This window comes from Pipistrellus kuhlii, unplaced genomic scaffold, assembly GCF_014108245.1.
Source record: "Pipistrellus kuhlii isolate mPipKuh1 unplaced genomic scaffold, mPipKuh1.p scaffold_m20_p_26, whole genome shotgun sequence".
In the NCBI taxonomy this organism is placed as follows: Eukaryota; Metazoa; Chordata; class Mammalia; order Chiroptera; family Vespertilionidae; genus Pipistrellus; species Pipistrellus kuhlii.
In genome coordinates, this window is record NW_023425525.1 from 9,140,742 (window position 1) to 9,157,540 (window position 16,799).

The 16,799-nt window shown below is 47.9% G+C and overlaps 1 protein-coding gene across 4 annotated transcripts in view; it reads right to left on the minus strand.

The window, feature by feature from the left end:
* The window catches only part of PDE1C (phosphodiesterase 1C), a 260,612-nt gene that overhangs the window by 201,891 nt on the left and 41,922 nt on the right, over positions 1 to 16,799 (minus strand). The gene's annotated exons all lie outside the window — the stretch shown is intronic.

The following is a 16,799-nucleotide window of genomic DNA, read 5'->3' on the forward strand; positions in this document are numbered from 1 at the left end:
ATTGAATAATCAACCAGGTAAGGGATAGGCTCATTGCAGAAGGTAAACTCCTCTGTCCCCGGAGAACCAAACGGGAGGGGGTGGGTATGACCAAGGCCGCTCATCAACAGATTAAATAATTAAAAAGGCAAAAGTCACTTTCCACTTCCATATTTGTTATCTGATCCATATTTGTCTACATCAGTGAAAAGAGTGCTTCCTTTCTGGATGCAACCTTAACTGAGAATCAGGAGGGAAAAGGATCGTGTCTGTACATTTGACTCACTATCTCCCACGCCTGCCCTCCACTTCCTTTGACATCATCCCAACACTTGCAGAGTTAATAGTTCCTTATAGTAAATAAGAGGCTGGCAGCCATCCATGTGTTTACATCTCTGATTGAAGAAGGAAATTCTATTACTTTTTATATACCTTTACCTAATTATAATTTAGTACACCTTTTATGTCAAGAGCCCCAAGCTCTTCCATGATTGCTTCTAAATTGAGTCCACTTATTTTGTATTTCACAGCTTCTTATGACAGTTTAGTGTGGCCATTTGTTAAATAACTCTGGCAAACAGAAAGATACAAAGATAAAGTAGAGAACCAAGAATGGTAGCCAGGGGTGATATGAATAGCACTGAATTTTGATTCAGGAGTTCTGGGTTCAAATTCTAGTTTTATAATTTTTTTTAAACATATCTTGTGTGTGTTCAGTGAGAGAACCAAATTTTTATTTCTTTCAAAAGCATAACCCCCCACTAATGTACCACATCACATAGTAGTAATCTAGTCTCTTTTCTTGTATGAAGATAAGAATAATATAATAACTAACAGGTTTGCTGTGAAGATTAAATGGAATAACACGTGTGAAAGGGATATTGCAATCTAAGGTACTATTATTAATTCAATCAATGGATGGTCCAAACTCCTTATCTGAACCAATGTTCTCCCACAAAAACCTTCATCTGAGACACTGACAAGCTATCATTTTTCTTTTTCTTTTTTTCTTTTTTTTTAATATATTTTATTGATTTTTCGCAGAGAGAAAGAAAGAGGGATAGAGAGTTAGAAACATCGATGAGAGAGAATCATCGATCAGCTGCCTCTTGCACACCCCCCACCGGGGATGTGCCCGCAACCAAGGTACATGCCCTTGCCCGGAATCAAACCCAGGACCTTTCAGTCCACAGGCCGACACTCTATCCACTGAGCCAAACCGGTCCCGGCAAGCTATCATTTTTCACTATTTGAATTTAATAAGCTCTCCTTTCCCCATCTTCTGGTTGATGACGGTGTTAACAACTGGGAAATGCAGAGACTGGGTAGGCCAAGAGAAGAGAAAAAATGTCAGAAATTAGCACTCCTGGAATGACCAGGAGTTGAGCTTTGTAGGCATAAGTGAGTAGGCACAAAGTAAGTGAAATACCAATTAATTAAAACTCACGTTGCAAATGGAGGCATATTGAGATTCATCAATTCTAGTTTATGTAGCTCAACTGACAAATAACTTATGGAAAGAATTTCTAAATGTTGATTCATAAATCATTTTTATTTGTTATTTTTTTCAACCAAGCAAATTATTAAATACATACATAGAAGTATGTTTTCCTGAGTTTCTTGCTTCTTCAGAATTTTAAAACTGGGAAGGTCTGGGAGGATATCGATAGCAGTGATATAGAGCAGAACCTTCTGCAATGATGGAAGTATTGCATGATTTGTGCTACCAATATGGTACCTACAAACACTCAAAATATGCCTAGTGCAACTGAGAAACTAAATTTGTAATTTTATTTAACTACAGTTAATTTGGGTGTAAATAATCCCCTCAAACTATAACCCCAGGATTGATTCGTCAGAAATCATTCAGTCATGCTTCAGGGAGAGATTTGCGTGTACTGGTAGCTAATTCAAGAAGAGAAAATAATCATTCTTTAGACTTGCTTTAGAGAGATTCCTTCCAACTCTAAGATTCTACAATATTAAAGAATCAACCAAATGATCCGTTTAAAGGAAAGGAAGAGATATCTACATTTTAATCCATCAGGCAAAGATTAGCCTGATTAATTATCTGAGTAACCTTATATGCTGCATCTGCAAAAGTTCTGACATATTGAGATGTTCCTCCTTTTTAACAGAACCCAGACCTTTCTTTAGGTAAAAGTGTGGCCATTACATCAAGGAGGCTGGATCAGCATTTGCCTCTGGAATAGACCCTGATTGGCCTAAACTATCTTCGATGTAATTCCAGTCAATAAGACTTAAAGTGTAGTCAACTGGGGAAGGAAGGGAGAGCGAGGCTGCCTTTGAACATAGTCTCCTCATTCTGAAGATTTCATTTGCCTCTGGATGTCACCTATAAACTCGATGCCTGGAACTTCAGCAGCCATGTTATGACTGTGAAGAGAGCTACTCTAAGAACGAGCCCATCCTGCTGAGGATGACAGCGCAGAAATATGGAAAGAACCTATGTTTTTTATGACAATATTGAGCCTCTCCCAATCCCAGCGTAATCCTACTACTGCTTTTCTATTTATGTGAAATAATATAAATACTCTTTTGATGTTTTTGGCCACTTGGGGTTGATTTTCTGTTACTTGCACCTAAAGCATTCTGATGCAAGTCACCTATCAAGTGCCAGGTAGGCACTTAGTAGACATTATCTTATTCAATCCTTGTAACAACCATCCGAAGAAAGCTTCATCAACATGTTGCAGCTGGGAAATCTGAGACTCAAGAGAGATGAAGTGGCCAAGGTCACCTGACTAATAACTGGCTGTCAAGACTGCAACTCAGGTGTGCCTGACACCAAAGCCCACATACCTCTCTTCCAGCTCCTGCCCTCGGAACTGAATGTCCCCACGAGCATGTGGATTAGCAGGCACGTCTTAAAGTGGCCTGGCTCTTGCACTCAGCTGCCTTACTTTTCACATCATCTGTAGATCGTCCCGGGAGAATACAGGGATCTGCCTAAGTGATCTCACCCAACTAGCTTAAATTTGGAAAACAATTAGAGCTGTGATTCATTTCAACTTTTATTTCAAGGCACTCCCTTCACACTCTTCCCGACAGCTGAGAAAGCAGGCTATGAGGCCAGAGACTCCACCTCCCATCAGACTTCTGTGGCTTCCTCCCTGGCGCACCTGATGCTCTTAGCTGGCTCGGTAGGGAGTGTGGCCGTGACAGCAGCAAAAATGCACCCTCCTGCCCTCTTTCCTTACCTCCCAACAGAGCACCTCAGGACGCTGGCCTGCCCCAAATGCTGAGGGTAATTGTGAAAAGCCCAGGAGCCTTGCTCCTCTAGCCCTGAACGGGGATGTACATTCATGAATAATGGACGCAGCGAGTGACTCACGCAGCGTGCTGTGGTTATTAGCTATCTCCACGGTGTGTTACTTCACAGAATGATGATATGCTAATGGGTTCATTTGCTCGCTTTGTTTTGATTCCTCGGGATGGACTCTTTCGCCTACCAGTGGAATAAAAATGTTCAAGGCTTTTCATTTAGTTGTCAGGGAGATCGCTTCTCAGGCCATGATTTATGTCTGTCGTTGAGGCTCCAATCTGTTTAGAGACTTTGAAAGCATTTAAGTAGGGAAGCTTAAAGAATAGGCTGCTTTAAATAACGTTAAGTAGATGCTCACCCTTCCAGGAAGTGGAACTTAATCCCATCCCCCTTGAGTGTGGGCAGGACTTAGCATCTGGTATCCAATGAATAAGAATATAGAAAGGAGAAAATAGTAGCTATACAGTGGAGAAATCTACCTTCAACAAGTGATCAAGTTTATCATAAGAAGTGTTACCCTGGGGAAAGCATGTACTCCCTGAAAGAATGTGATGAGGAAGGAACTGCATCTCTGTGGTCTTCCTTCCCAAAAACCCAGACCCCCTGAAATAAATCAAGTTACCCCAAATTGAGAGACAGTCTACACAACATCTGACTAGTACTCCTCAAAACTGTCAAGGTCGCCCTACCCGGTTTGGCTCAGTGGATAAAGCATCCGCATGCGGACTCCAGGGTCCCAGGTTCAATTCTAGTCAAGGGCATGTACCTTGGTTGTGGGCACATACCCAGTGGGGGGTGCGCAGGAGGCAGCTGATCGATGCTTCTCTCTCATCAGTGTTTCTAACTCTCTATCCTTCTCCCTTTCTCTCTGTAAAAAATCAGTAAAAATATATTTTTTAAAAAAAACTGTCAAGGTCATTCAAACTAAAGAAAGACCGAGGAACCATTACAGACCACTGGAGACAGTGAGACAAGAAGTCCCCGTGCCGTGTGGTGTCCTGACTGGGACCTGGAACAGAAAATGGACATGGGCGGGGAAAATGGCAAACTCCAAAGAAAGTTTGGAATTCAGTTAACAGCAATGTACTATGGTCATATGTACCATGTTTCTTCATTTTGTCAAAAGTGCCACAGAAATGTTAAGATATTAACATTAGGGGAAACTGGTAAAGGGTATATGGAGACAATCTGTATCATCTTTGCAACTTTTCTGTAAATCTAAAATTTTTCCCCAAAAAAAAATTTATTTAACTCTTCCTCCCACCCAAAAAAAATGAATAAAAAGAAATAGAATAATTGCCCTCTTTCCCACCTGCCCCAAAACACACACACATACACACACACACACACACACACATACACACACATCCTTAGGCTTTTATAACTGGGTTTGGGGTGAGGATGATAAGTAGGTTAAGAGAAGGCAAAGAGAATAAAAAAAAAATTCAGATGGTAAGGAGGAAAGATATAGAGAAAAGAAGAAGGATGTGGAGGAGGAAGAGATGGGGTGGGGTGGGGTGGAGAAGTGGGGAGAGGAAGGTATAAAGGTGAAGGCCCCCAAGGTTTTGTCCTTCCTCAGAAGCAAGAAAATAAAATTACAGTAGCAAAAGATAGTCTGAACAGTGCTGCCCATTTCACTGCCTGACACATTGGGGTACTTTGTTTAGAAGAGTGTAGAAATGATAAGACTCTTTTCCAGCATGGAGGTAAAAGGGACAGCCAGAGGCTCACCAACCCCATTCCCTCTTCCAGGCCCACAAGAAAACTGCATTTCCCATCACCCTTGCTCTTAGACTGGTACCATATGACTCAGTTCTGGCCAGTGGTCTGTGGGTGGAAATAACATGCACCACAGTCCAGCCTCTATAACATCTCACACCTCCCACCATCCTCTCTCTTCCTCTCCCGATCCTAAGACAGGCAGTTGAAAGCTAAGGCCTCTAAGATAGTACAACTACACCAGGGAAGAAGCTCAGACTCCAGAGTCTCTGCCCGGAAGCTTCCAGACAGAAAAGATGTCCAAGCTGCATTGGATGGTGGCCAAGTGAGGAATCAAGTTCCGTTGCAATAGGCCATTGGAATTTGAGGCTTGTTTGTTATGGCAGCTAGCCTATCCTAATACAGAATGGATACACAAATAACTAATGGCAAAAACATTCTAGGGCAGTTGAGAGTGTGGAAAGCAAACGAGGTGGCATTCGTCTGTCGCTTCAGCTCTCCAGCTTTTGGTCTGGCAGCGTTGGGAATTGAATGTTACAGGTGGAGAGATCTACCTAAGAGAATGACCAAAACAAAAAACAGTGGCACATGGTCCACAGCCCCTGCTGGCATATGGCTCACTTCAGGGAAACACTACAGGGAAGAATGGGAACACGGGGAAAGGAGGCTGCGAAAGACCGTCCAGGCCAGACCCTAGCAAGTCCTAGGCGCCTACTCTACATAGATATCAAATCTCCGGCATCATTCTGACCCAACTTACAGAAAGAAGTGTGTATGAATGCAAGTAGGCGGGGAGCCCTGTGAGAGTATGGGTGCAGGAGTCCAGTGGGGGCGGGGCAGCCTGAGTCAGGAGATGGTGAGCAGGGAAGAGCCCTGGGAGACACTGCTGGGACTGACATCCCCTCAGCTGGTAGGAGTGTTTCAGTTGTGCGGGACACAATGTCACTGATGGTGACTCTATGTGACTGAACGGTGCTTCAGCCTCCTTTCCTGCCATTCCCAGGCGCTGTGCTGAATGTTTCCCATCTAAGGGCTACGGTATATCTGCAGCTGTCAAGTACAAACAGTTCTCAGAGAAAGAGATTAAATAGGTTTAACATGTTGCTATCCAACAAGTTGTTCTCATCTTCCTTTACCCACATTTTGAAGGACAAAGTGTACTTATTCTCTTTATTTCTCCCTTTCATTACTTCTCTTTTTTTCGGCTTAGTGCAGGTCAACAAATATTTATTGTCTCTTCACAGCAGCTGTGTGAACTGTGTGGGATATAAATTTAGGTAAGGAAGAGTGTGGAGCTAAGGATTGCCAACTAAAGAAAGACTGAGGAACCATTACAGACCGCTGGGGACAACCCAACACACATGTTACTAACTGTAAGACCTCACGCAATGATCTGTGTGACCTTGGACAACAGGAACAGGAACATTCTGCCCAGGTCGGCTGGAGAGGCAGCGGGATGTCTAACCACAGCCTGGACAGACACATAGACCATTGCTGGGTTGAGAGATGAGGAGGGGAATTCCAGGCCATGAGCAAAAACACATCATGGCAAAGAGCTTGCCAAGGTTTACAATGGTAAGAAGTTCAGAATACTTCGTTTAAGGTGACTGAAACTGAACTCAAACTGACTTAAACAAGGAAGGCAGACAGACAGACAGACAATATACCAGCTCATAAAACCAAGCTTAATCTAACTTCATATGTGTCCAGGGACTCCCGTTCGCCACCATGACTTTGTATCTACCTGTCCCTCAGTGTTCCTCTCTTCCTTGGATCATACTCATGTAGGCCTTTCCCTGTGGTGGCAACACGGCCCCTGGCAGGTGGGCCCAGACATACATCCTACCAGCTTGGCACCACTTTCCAATAATTCCTGCAAAACCACAGATTGGTTCTTCTTGGTCCAGCTAGAGGCACCTGCCCATCTCCTCCAACCAATCCCAATGGTTGGAAAAATCTTGTACCTCCACTGGCCAGGCATGGGTACCCAGCCCAGCGTGGGAGGTTGGAGGAGGAGTCAGCCTCACCCAAGCCATCAAATGTCACCACAACTGGAGTGGCGATGGCAGGAGAGGTGAGGTGGTGGGAGGGAAGGATCAAGGCAAAAATAAGGACCAGATCACACATCCCTTTTATGACATTCAAAGGAACAACATGGCTTTTATTCTTCAGGCTACTGGTTCTCAACTACTTTCCTCCCACAACAGAAATGATGAGTGGCCCCGTCTGCAGGCACATCCGGGCATTATTCGGGATTTTTCCACGCATTAGCTCTAACTCCACCCTTCTTCTCCCACGCTAGACAGCAATGATACAGTGAACCTTGCTCTAATTGGTTTTTAAAGAGTAAAACAAAAAGAGAATAAATTATTCACAGGCTCCTGCTCTCCAATTACCAGCAGTAACAAATTACTTTGATTCAACAGGGTCTCCCACTGCCTCCTCTGAGCACAGATGCTGTAGGCACTGGGGAGACACCGAGGGTTTTTAGACGTGGAATGGGTTGGACGAGGAGATTCTAAAGGCAGAGAGGCCAGTGGAGAGGCTAGTATGGTGGAAAGGTGAGAGGTGCCAAGGACTGGAGCCAAACTCATAGCTGGAGTGAATGGAGAAGGGGAAAGTAATTGCAGAGATATTGCCCAGGGTATAGGTACTTACTGACGGCAGAACAGCAGGGTGATGTTTTGGCTGGGCTGACAGCTTCCAAACCGTCCCTTTTCACCCCTCCTCCCTCCCACCCTCTCCCCCACCACCTGCAGACCAGCTGCAACACACACACTGAAAAAGCCAACGACAGCAGCTGGACATGGGGATTCCGGCCTGGCAACGTTCTCACTCTCAAGTCCCAAGGAGTGTTTCTTCAAAACTGCTTGTTATATGTGTGCCTTAAAGTACAATGAGATAATAATTTATGATAATCATTTTGGATGATTTTTATGCGATTATTAATGCTTAGGTGGGTGTTGTTAATAATACCTATAATTGTAATGGTTAATTATTATAAAATGATTATTACTAGTAACTGTTCAAAATAATGCCTCATATTGTACGAGTATACTTTACCACTGTTTACATTCATCTATCTCTATTTTATTTTCACAATAATTCTGAAACAGCTATTATTGATCCCATTTTACAAACCGGCAAACTGACCAACTCGCCCAGAACCCGAGCAATAGCTGGTGGCAGAGGCAGGGCTGAAACTCCCGACGTCTGACGCCCAGGATGGTGGTTCCCACTGTTTTGGTGCTCGCTGTTTGCAGCAAAAAATAATAAATACAAACCGTTTTCAATCTGAGAACAGGATTATCATTTAGCTTTTAGATCTCCAGCTACTCGCATTTTCCCAGGAAGGAATTTCAGGAAGAGAGGAAGGAGAAGATGTGGAGAGTTTGAGGGGAGTGGAAAAAGCTCCCAAGGCAGTTGGGTCGGTTCTGGCACGAGGTTATCAATGGGGTTGCTGCTGGCATTTGGGCAGAACAATTTTTCCTGGTATTGGACGGTCCTATGTATTTTAGGATGTTAACATCCTCCCCCAGCCCCCACCTCCAGGCATTGTGACAACCCAAATTCCCACCATGTTCTCTATCACCCTCTGGAGGACTGGGTGGATACTGCAGGATACCTGGGCAGAGTGGGGGCCTGAGAGGACTCTGAATCCCTGAGACTTCTCATAAGACAGAAGTAAAGCTGGTGGCTTTATTATTCTTCTTCTTTTAAACCACCATACTTCCTAATAGCAGTCCCTAAACGTTCTCTGACCCCTATGCTTTTGCAAAAGCTACTTCCTCTCACTGGAGCTTAAGCCTAACTAACCATGAAAGGAACTAGCGATCTTGCCTTCAGGGCCCAGTCAAATGCCATTGTTCTGGAAGCCCATGGGAAGGGGCTCCTCAGGGCTCTGCTTCAATGTGGTTTATAAAGAGTGAAGATGCCCTTTGAACTAGTGTTTCCACTTCCAGTTCCTGACCTGTGGATTCAGCTTAAAATATAGGAATATCAACCAGCCAGTGTGGCTCAGTGATTGGGCATTGACCCATGAACCAGGAGGTCACTGTTGGATTCCAGGTCAGGGAACATGCCCAGTAGGAGACAGCCAATCAATGATTCTCTCATTATTGATGTTTATCTGCCTCTCCCTTCCTTTCTCTGAATCAATGAAAACATTTTTTTTTAAATATAGTAATATCCAGGTGACTGGACATTTTTATCATAGCATTCCTTTCTTTCTTTCTTTCTTTCCTTCTTTATTTACTTATTTTTTATAATGCTGGTATTGAAGCATTTTTATTTTTTTATTTTTATTTTTATTTTTTAAATATATTTTATTGATATTTTACAGAGAAGAGGAAGGGAGAGAGATAGAGAGCTAGAAATGTCGATGAGAGAGAAACATCGACCAGCTGCCTCCTGCACACCCCCTACCGGGGATGTGCCCGCAACCAATGTACATGCCCTTGACCGGAATCGAACCCGGGACCTTTCAGTCCGCAGTCCGACGCTCTACCACTGAGCCGGTTTCGGCCTCATAGCATTCCTTTAAAGAGAGAAAAGCTGGGAACAATTTAAATGTCCAACATACATTCACACACACACACACACACACACACACACACACATTATGTAACACTATTAAAAAAAAACAAAACACTACGATAAAATGTTCAGGGGGTAAAAATAGTATATAAAATCGTATCCATGCCATAATTGCAACTGTAAGAATAAGCCATAGATATAAAGACTTCAGGAAGGATGCCAAATGATAGTACAGTTAATATTCACGACTTTTTACATTTTATCACTGATCAAATGTTCTACGAGGGAAGCATATTATTTTTATGATGAAATTGCATTTGGAAAAGAACAAAGAAAAGAGGACGGGTGACCAAGAAGCTGGGCGATTCCTCAAAGTCAGTCTGTCCAGAAGGTGTGCAAAGCACGCTGCCATTGGGAAGAGTGAGCGAAAACAGCCAGCGCCCCGCAGGCTCCTGAAACCTGCACGTTTCGCATTCCCCGAGGAAAACACGCAGTTGGCTTCCGTTCTGCTGAACTGGCTCTTGGAGAGAGACAGCATAAGGGACATGTGGTGACCCTTCGGCTATCCTAAGTGGCAGGGACATATGGCCGGTCCCGGGGTGGGAGAGCTCATCCTGGGATCCAGACACCGGTGCCCATAAACACTAAGAAGCGAGGCCTGCGCCGGGGACGGGGTCAGGAGAGGCCGTGGTGCTAGAGAAACGGCCCAGGAGGCAGCCGCAGACACCAAGGGAAACTGGATGTGGGGGATGGAGGGGAGAGGGGGAGGCTGGAGGGGAGGCAGTGGGAGCCTGCCGTGCTGAGGAGCACCGGCTCCCAAGACTGGGGACTCAGCACAACCACAGGAGCTTTGAAAGCACACAGCTGCCTGGGCTGCCCCCACCCCAGGGTGCCGGTTCATGCTGTGCGGCCCAGATTAAGAACTTCTGAGATCAAAGGTAGAAACGTATTTTTCACAAGTTTTTCCCCAAATTGCCCTTGCACTCTCCAGGCCCCGTAGCTGTTCAAACCCAGGCTATTCTCCCACCCCATTCCTCCCTCTCTGCTGCAGCCCAGACACCTTTATTTTGATGCTCTATGTGTTAGGACTGAGACATCCTCTAAAATAAAAGGCTAACATGCAAAGCAACCAAATGGCAGAACGACTGGTTGCTATGAATCGCACTGATCACCAGGGGGCAGATGCTCAATGCAGGAGCTGCCCCCTGGTGGTCAGTGCGCTCCCACAGGGCTCAGCCAGAAGCCAGGCTCATGGCTGGCGAGCTCAGTGGTGGTGACATCTGTGGCAGCACTAAGGGTGTCTGACGGATGGTTTAGGCCTGGAGGGGGCCTAAGGCATCAGTTGGACATTGCCCTAGGGCTCCCAGACTGCGAGAGGGTGCAGGCCAGGCTGAGAGACACCCTTCCCCAGAGTGCACGAAATTCATGCACCAGGCCTCTAGTGGAAATATAAGCTCTAATTGTGTAACTTAATGAGATAATATGCAGTCCTTCCGGCTTCCCCAAAGGTTCCCAAGGGTCTGGGGAGCGAGAACAGACCATCCTCCATGGTCAGCGAGGCCCCCACAAGGTCCCGAGGAGGCTGGGGAGGCAGAGAGAGCTGGGGTGCAGGTCTGACTCCCGGGAAGGAGAGACACTTTCCCAGCACTGTCTCCCTTCCACGGCCTCAGAGGCAAACCCAGCAGTTCCTTCCACCCAGGCCAAGTCCTCCTGCCTCCGACCCGGCCCATCCTCCACGGCCCGGGTGGTCGGTCTCACAGCCACGCCACGTGCCATCCAACACCCTCAGGGCTCTGTGTACAGCCCAGGGATGGGGCACGGGTGGGTCCAGTTCTCTCCGAGTGGCTCCAGCCAGACACAGGATGTGACGGCAGCCTGTGCACTTGAGAGGGAGGGAGATCTGATCCGTGAGAGATTCCGATAAGAAGGAAACCGCTCCTTTCCTGTTAGCAAGGGCAGAGCCCCTGCCCTGACGCTGTGAGCGGGGACAGACATGTCTACGGAGTAAAACCTAGAGTCACGTCCCCAGGAGGTTACTAGCGGACCAGGGCCCCCAATCAAGGGCGATCCAGAGGTGCATCATCACGGGGCCCAGTTTTAACTCAAGGGTTTGTTGTATTTTTACGTCAGGTGCCTTCATTTGACGGCAAAAGAAAAAATCAGTAAAGTCATTCGTCACCAAAAGCTTATAAGGGACAACCCAAGTGTATTTGAGCTATTTCTCAGCGTAGGTGCCATATCTGTCTCTCCACCACATCCACCACCAGGCCTTAGCTCAAGGCCGGGTTCCTGGGGGAGGAGGCTGCAATGCAGGAGAGGAGGCCAGCCAGAAGACAGCCTTTCTCACGTGGGGAATTCCAGGGAGAAGGGAACCAGGGCAGGAGAGGGCAGGGGTGTGTGTGTGTGTTCCCCCCCCCCCCTCTCTCTCTCTCTCTCTCTCTCTCTCTCTCTCTCTCTCTCTCGACTTCTCCCCACCCCCACACTGGAAGGTCTACATCCCAGTAAACTCAGTGGCCAGGAGAGGCAGGCAGAGGAATCTGGGGTTGGCTTTCTCAAGTTCACTCTCAGGTTCTGTGTCGTTTGGATGAGCCCCGGGTGCTCCCACAAGCCCCTGAGGCCGAACCTCAGAAACCCCTTGGGGTTGGGATTGGGGGGTTGGCCAGGGAGGCTGATAAGGAGACCACATCACCAAGAGCTGAAGACTGGACCACCATATTCAGAACCATATAACCCTCACAACGGATCTCAGCGGGATCCACGCATGTGGAAAGGGGTGGGGTAGGGGGTGTCTTCCTTCATTTAGAGAGAACCTCAGGGATTCCCTGTCACTCCAGGCCTCCACAGCCCGGGGCAGAAGTTCCTGTGCTCCTCAGGAAGCCCTGGGTGGGCCACACTTACTGGTGGAGAGGTCGGGTGGAGGCTCCCAGCCTTCCTCCCCCACCCCCCTGACAGTGCAAAGCTTCCGCTCCTCCCTGTGGGTGAATCACTTTGCCTTTGCCACATGGGCTGCTGGGAGTTATTCTGAGGGGTCGGGGGCACCGAAGATGAGCCTGGATCCCATGTGTAGAACCCTGGATTCCCCGGAGCCAGGTGAGATGTGTTTGGTTTGAAGAGGGATGCCCTCCCTACCGGAAGTGAGCCCTGGAGACAGGTCTGCTGGCTGGGAGCCGGAGGGTGTGTCCGTGAGCGAACCGTCTGGATGGAGTTCAACGTTTAAGATACTTACTTCCCTTGGACAATAGAAACAGCAGTGTTGGGGTCTGATTTAAAAGCATCCCCTTTTATGGTGCAATTCCTTTTGTTAACCCCAAAGCTTCCGCTGCGTCTCTCAAATAAAAGTACAAGATGCTAAAGAAAGCTGTGGCCTGTCCCAGGCAAACCCCACCCCCAGAGCCCGAGGGGAGATACAGCATCAAACGTAAAACATAAACTGAAAGGAAGGCCTGGGTCAGGCTATCTAGGCCAGGAGCCTGAAAGCTATGCCCACTGCATAGAGCTGGCCATGTGGGCCAGCCAAGATCGCTGCACGGTGGGACGTTGTGTTAGCCAGGGGCCTAACTGTGTTAGACAGAATTGGACATGCAAGAAACTGACCATGTCACGTGTAAGAGAAAATGGGGAAGGAGTGTCTTAGTCCACAGTGCAGTTCTAAGAGAAGTTCAGCAAGGCCATCAGGGAGTCCCTGAGCCAATGTCACCACAAAGGAGGCCCCCAGGAGCAGCCAGCCTTAGCATCCCTGACACTCAGTCATTGGCGGGGGTACCCTTGGGAAACCCAGCATCAGCCATCACAGACCCATTTCCTCGCCCAGAAACTGGGGCCCTGGGTCAAATACGCTGCCCGGGTTGAGACGCATCCACAGAGCCGCTACAACAATAAACCCCTTCTCCTCCCAAATGAAGGACAGGAAGAAGGCGAGAGGAATGGCTTTAACTCCCAACAGTGGAAAATCAGTCCATAAACATCTACTTACAACAAGAAGCCTACATATTTCCCTTGTGGGAAGCCAACCCGCAAAAGAAACTCCCCTGAACTTTAAAAATTCATTCCTTCATAGTTCACTCAGCCTCAGAATGCGTCCTTCCATTGTTCTGTTAGCAAACTGGAGGAAGACTCCACTGATGTGGATTAGCAGAGACTACAGCGGGAAATGTCAACTCCAGGAGGCAGCACTGAGTCAGGGAAGTAGGTGCCCGGAAGTTCCCAGCGGGTGACCAGCATAGGGCGCTAGAGAAAGCTGTGTGGCCAGACTTCCCGTGAGCTAACAGAGGATTTTGACCTATGACTCATCCCGGGGTGGGGTCCGAGCTGCAGGGGACGCCACACCGCCTCACCAGCCAGATTGCACATTTCCTGAAAGCAATCCAGTCAGAAGCCGGCTTCTTGGCAGCAGCCCCCGGTGGGAAAATGACTGCCAAATGCCAAAATGAGGATGAGTGCAATGATTTAATTCTGCGTGGAAAACACAATCCATTAAATGGGACCTGACAAGGCCTTAATCTCATCCTCGGCCAAGGGTGTTGGCTCTGCTCTGGGCAGTGCATCCTCAGGAAGCTATGTATAGAACCAGGAGCGCCTTTGCCAACGCCCAAATAAGTCCCTGCGACGTGGTCATTCTCCAGGGAGTGAGCGTGCTCTTCTCCCAAAGCACCATTACCAAAACCTGCCAACTCCACCTCGTGGGGAGTCATACAATTCAAGGGAAGTAGCTGAGATGGCCAGTGCCCTGGAGGGCTTCAGTGTTCCCACTGCCATGCAAGGAGGCCAGGCCAGTGGCCAGCCTTGCTCCCATGCACGACGGGGTTCTCTGCACAATCCAGGCACCGAAAGGGGGTGTCAAGGCGTGGAGGCCCAATCCTCTCCTAAACGCGGTTCTGAAAACAGGGGGAAGGAATTGGGGGCTGTCCTGCCATTCGCCCACTGAACCCTGGTAACCGTCCCCAAGGCCTGTGTTGCTATGTCACTGTCTCCATCTGTAAAATGGGGAAACTGAGACTCCAAACCATGACTCAGATGATGTAGTTTAGAGGAGTGTTGGCAGACGCACAGCCAAGGCATTCCAAAGCCCATGCCCCTCTCCTCAGAGGGGGTCCTCGGGCCATCGCATGCCATGAGAGCCGGCTAGAAATGCAGAGTCCCAGGCTGTGAGCCAGACCCAATGAGTCCGTGCCTGTGTGTGATAGGGTCCCCCACGGACTTCATGAGATATGAAGTTTGAGAAGCGCTGAAGGAGCTCCTAGCCAAAAGGGGCAGGTGCATTCAAAACCTAAGTTTACACTAGAAAAGGGATTCAAGGTCACAGAACAGGGTCAGTCTCACAGAAAGAAGCATCAAAGTGTGTGTGTGTGTGTGTGTGTGTGTGTGTGTGCATACACAAACTCCACATCACGCTATCTTATTTCACCACCAACAAACCCGGAAGCATAAAAGCCAAGGTGAGCAGGTTAGAGAGGGCGTAGCTTTGGAGCCTGAGGTGTGGACTGAGTTCTCATTTCCAGCTCCGCCACCTGCGGGGTGACTTCGAGTGAGTTGCTTGATCTCCATGAGACTCCGTTTCCTGACCTGTACACGCAGGACAACATCACTCCCCTTGCCAGGGCTCGGAGGGATTAAATAAGCAAATGGATGTTCCTGGACATAGCAGATGCCCAGTAAACACCGGCTTCCCTGGCATTTGGGGCCATCTGGGCTGGGTCTCACCTGTGCCAGGGTGCACGCTGGAGGCTGGGAAGAGAGATGGCTCCCAGCAGCCAACTCACCCAGTTCTCCTGCGTCCTCCAGTGGCCAGCACTGAGCTCCCGTCACCGCTCAGATGGGCTGGACTTGTCTGTGTTCCCCAAGCTCCAGTTCCATTTACTTTCTTCTCTTCTAAGAAACACCTGTGTGTGTGTGTGTGTGTGTGTGTGTGTGTGTGCGGGTGTATATAAAATTAGAGGCCCGGTGCATGAATTTGTGCATGGGTGGCCAAGGGGAAGAGGACATGGGCAGTTGGCCAAGGGGAAGAGGACATGGGCAGTTGGCCGGCCTGCCTGCTGGTCGAACTCCTGGTCGAGGGGACAATTTGCATATTAGCCTTTTATTAATAGGATATGCACTGAGTGGCCAGATTATTATGGGTTCAGAGATCGTCAAAATCTGGCCACTCAGTGTAATTCAGAGCTCAAAGGGAGAGTCGATACCATCTAGCACAGGGCTCTCCAAGTGCAGCAGCAGGAGCAGCACCCAAGCTTGTTTGAAAGGCCCATCCCAGGACCCCACCCAGACCCGGAGGTGAGCCCGACCACCTAGCAGCCCCCAGGCCATGGTGTTACTACAGAGTGATCAAGACGGTGAGAGCCGCTAGGGGCCACTGCATTGGAGGCTCCCACCCTCTAACATTGCCGGTGAAATCTACTGCCTTCCTCGGAAGGAAGGATGGCTCCAGACTAGCACGCGGCTGCATTAAGGAGTTAATGAGTGAACAACCAGCGCCAGTGGATTATCAAATGAAGTCCATGGTCACCAGTACCTGTTCTGTATCAGAGAGCTCCGAGGGAATGCAAAGAGAGGGGGTTCCGGTGATGATGGTAATAGAGTTGGGCTAGCACAGTGGTCGGCAAACTCATTGGTCCACAGAGCCAAACAGCAACAGTACAACGATTGAAATTTCCTTTGAGAGCCAAATTTTTTAAACTTAAACTTCTTCTAATGCCACTTCTTCAAAATAGACTCGCCCAGGCCGTGGTATTTTGTGGAAGAGTCACACTCAAGGGGCCTAAGAGTCGCATGTGGCTCGCGAGCTGCAGTTTGCCGACCACTGGGTCTAGCAGACAAGTTGTTCTTTTCCTGAGAGTAACTCTGTAGCTCTTCCTGATGAACCTGGTCTGGGATGAGTAGCTACAGGAAGACTGTATGTGAAGGGGTTGACCCCACCGCACGCTCCGAGACGAGAACACACAGACCCAGAGTGGCATTCCCCCCACCCCAGCCCCTGCACCGCAGGGAACCGCAGAGAATCACAGGTTTATGGACTGTACTTCTCTCTACCTCAATGGGTTTAATTTTGTTTAAAACCTAAACCCATATGATGAATAATAAAAGCGTTTACCTTGCAATTCTCATCCCGCCCACTGTATCCAGCACATTCTATAAAGAAATCCAACCCCTATTCATCACTCCTTTTCAGAACTCATCTATAATTCAGCCTCCACTAAGAACCTTCGCACAATGAAATGGCTTTTACTGAGCGATTACACACGTCACCTGGACGCAAGAGAGCACATTTTTCAAACGCATTTCA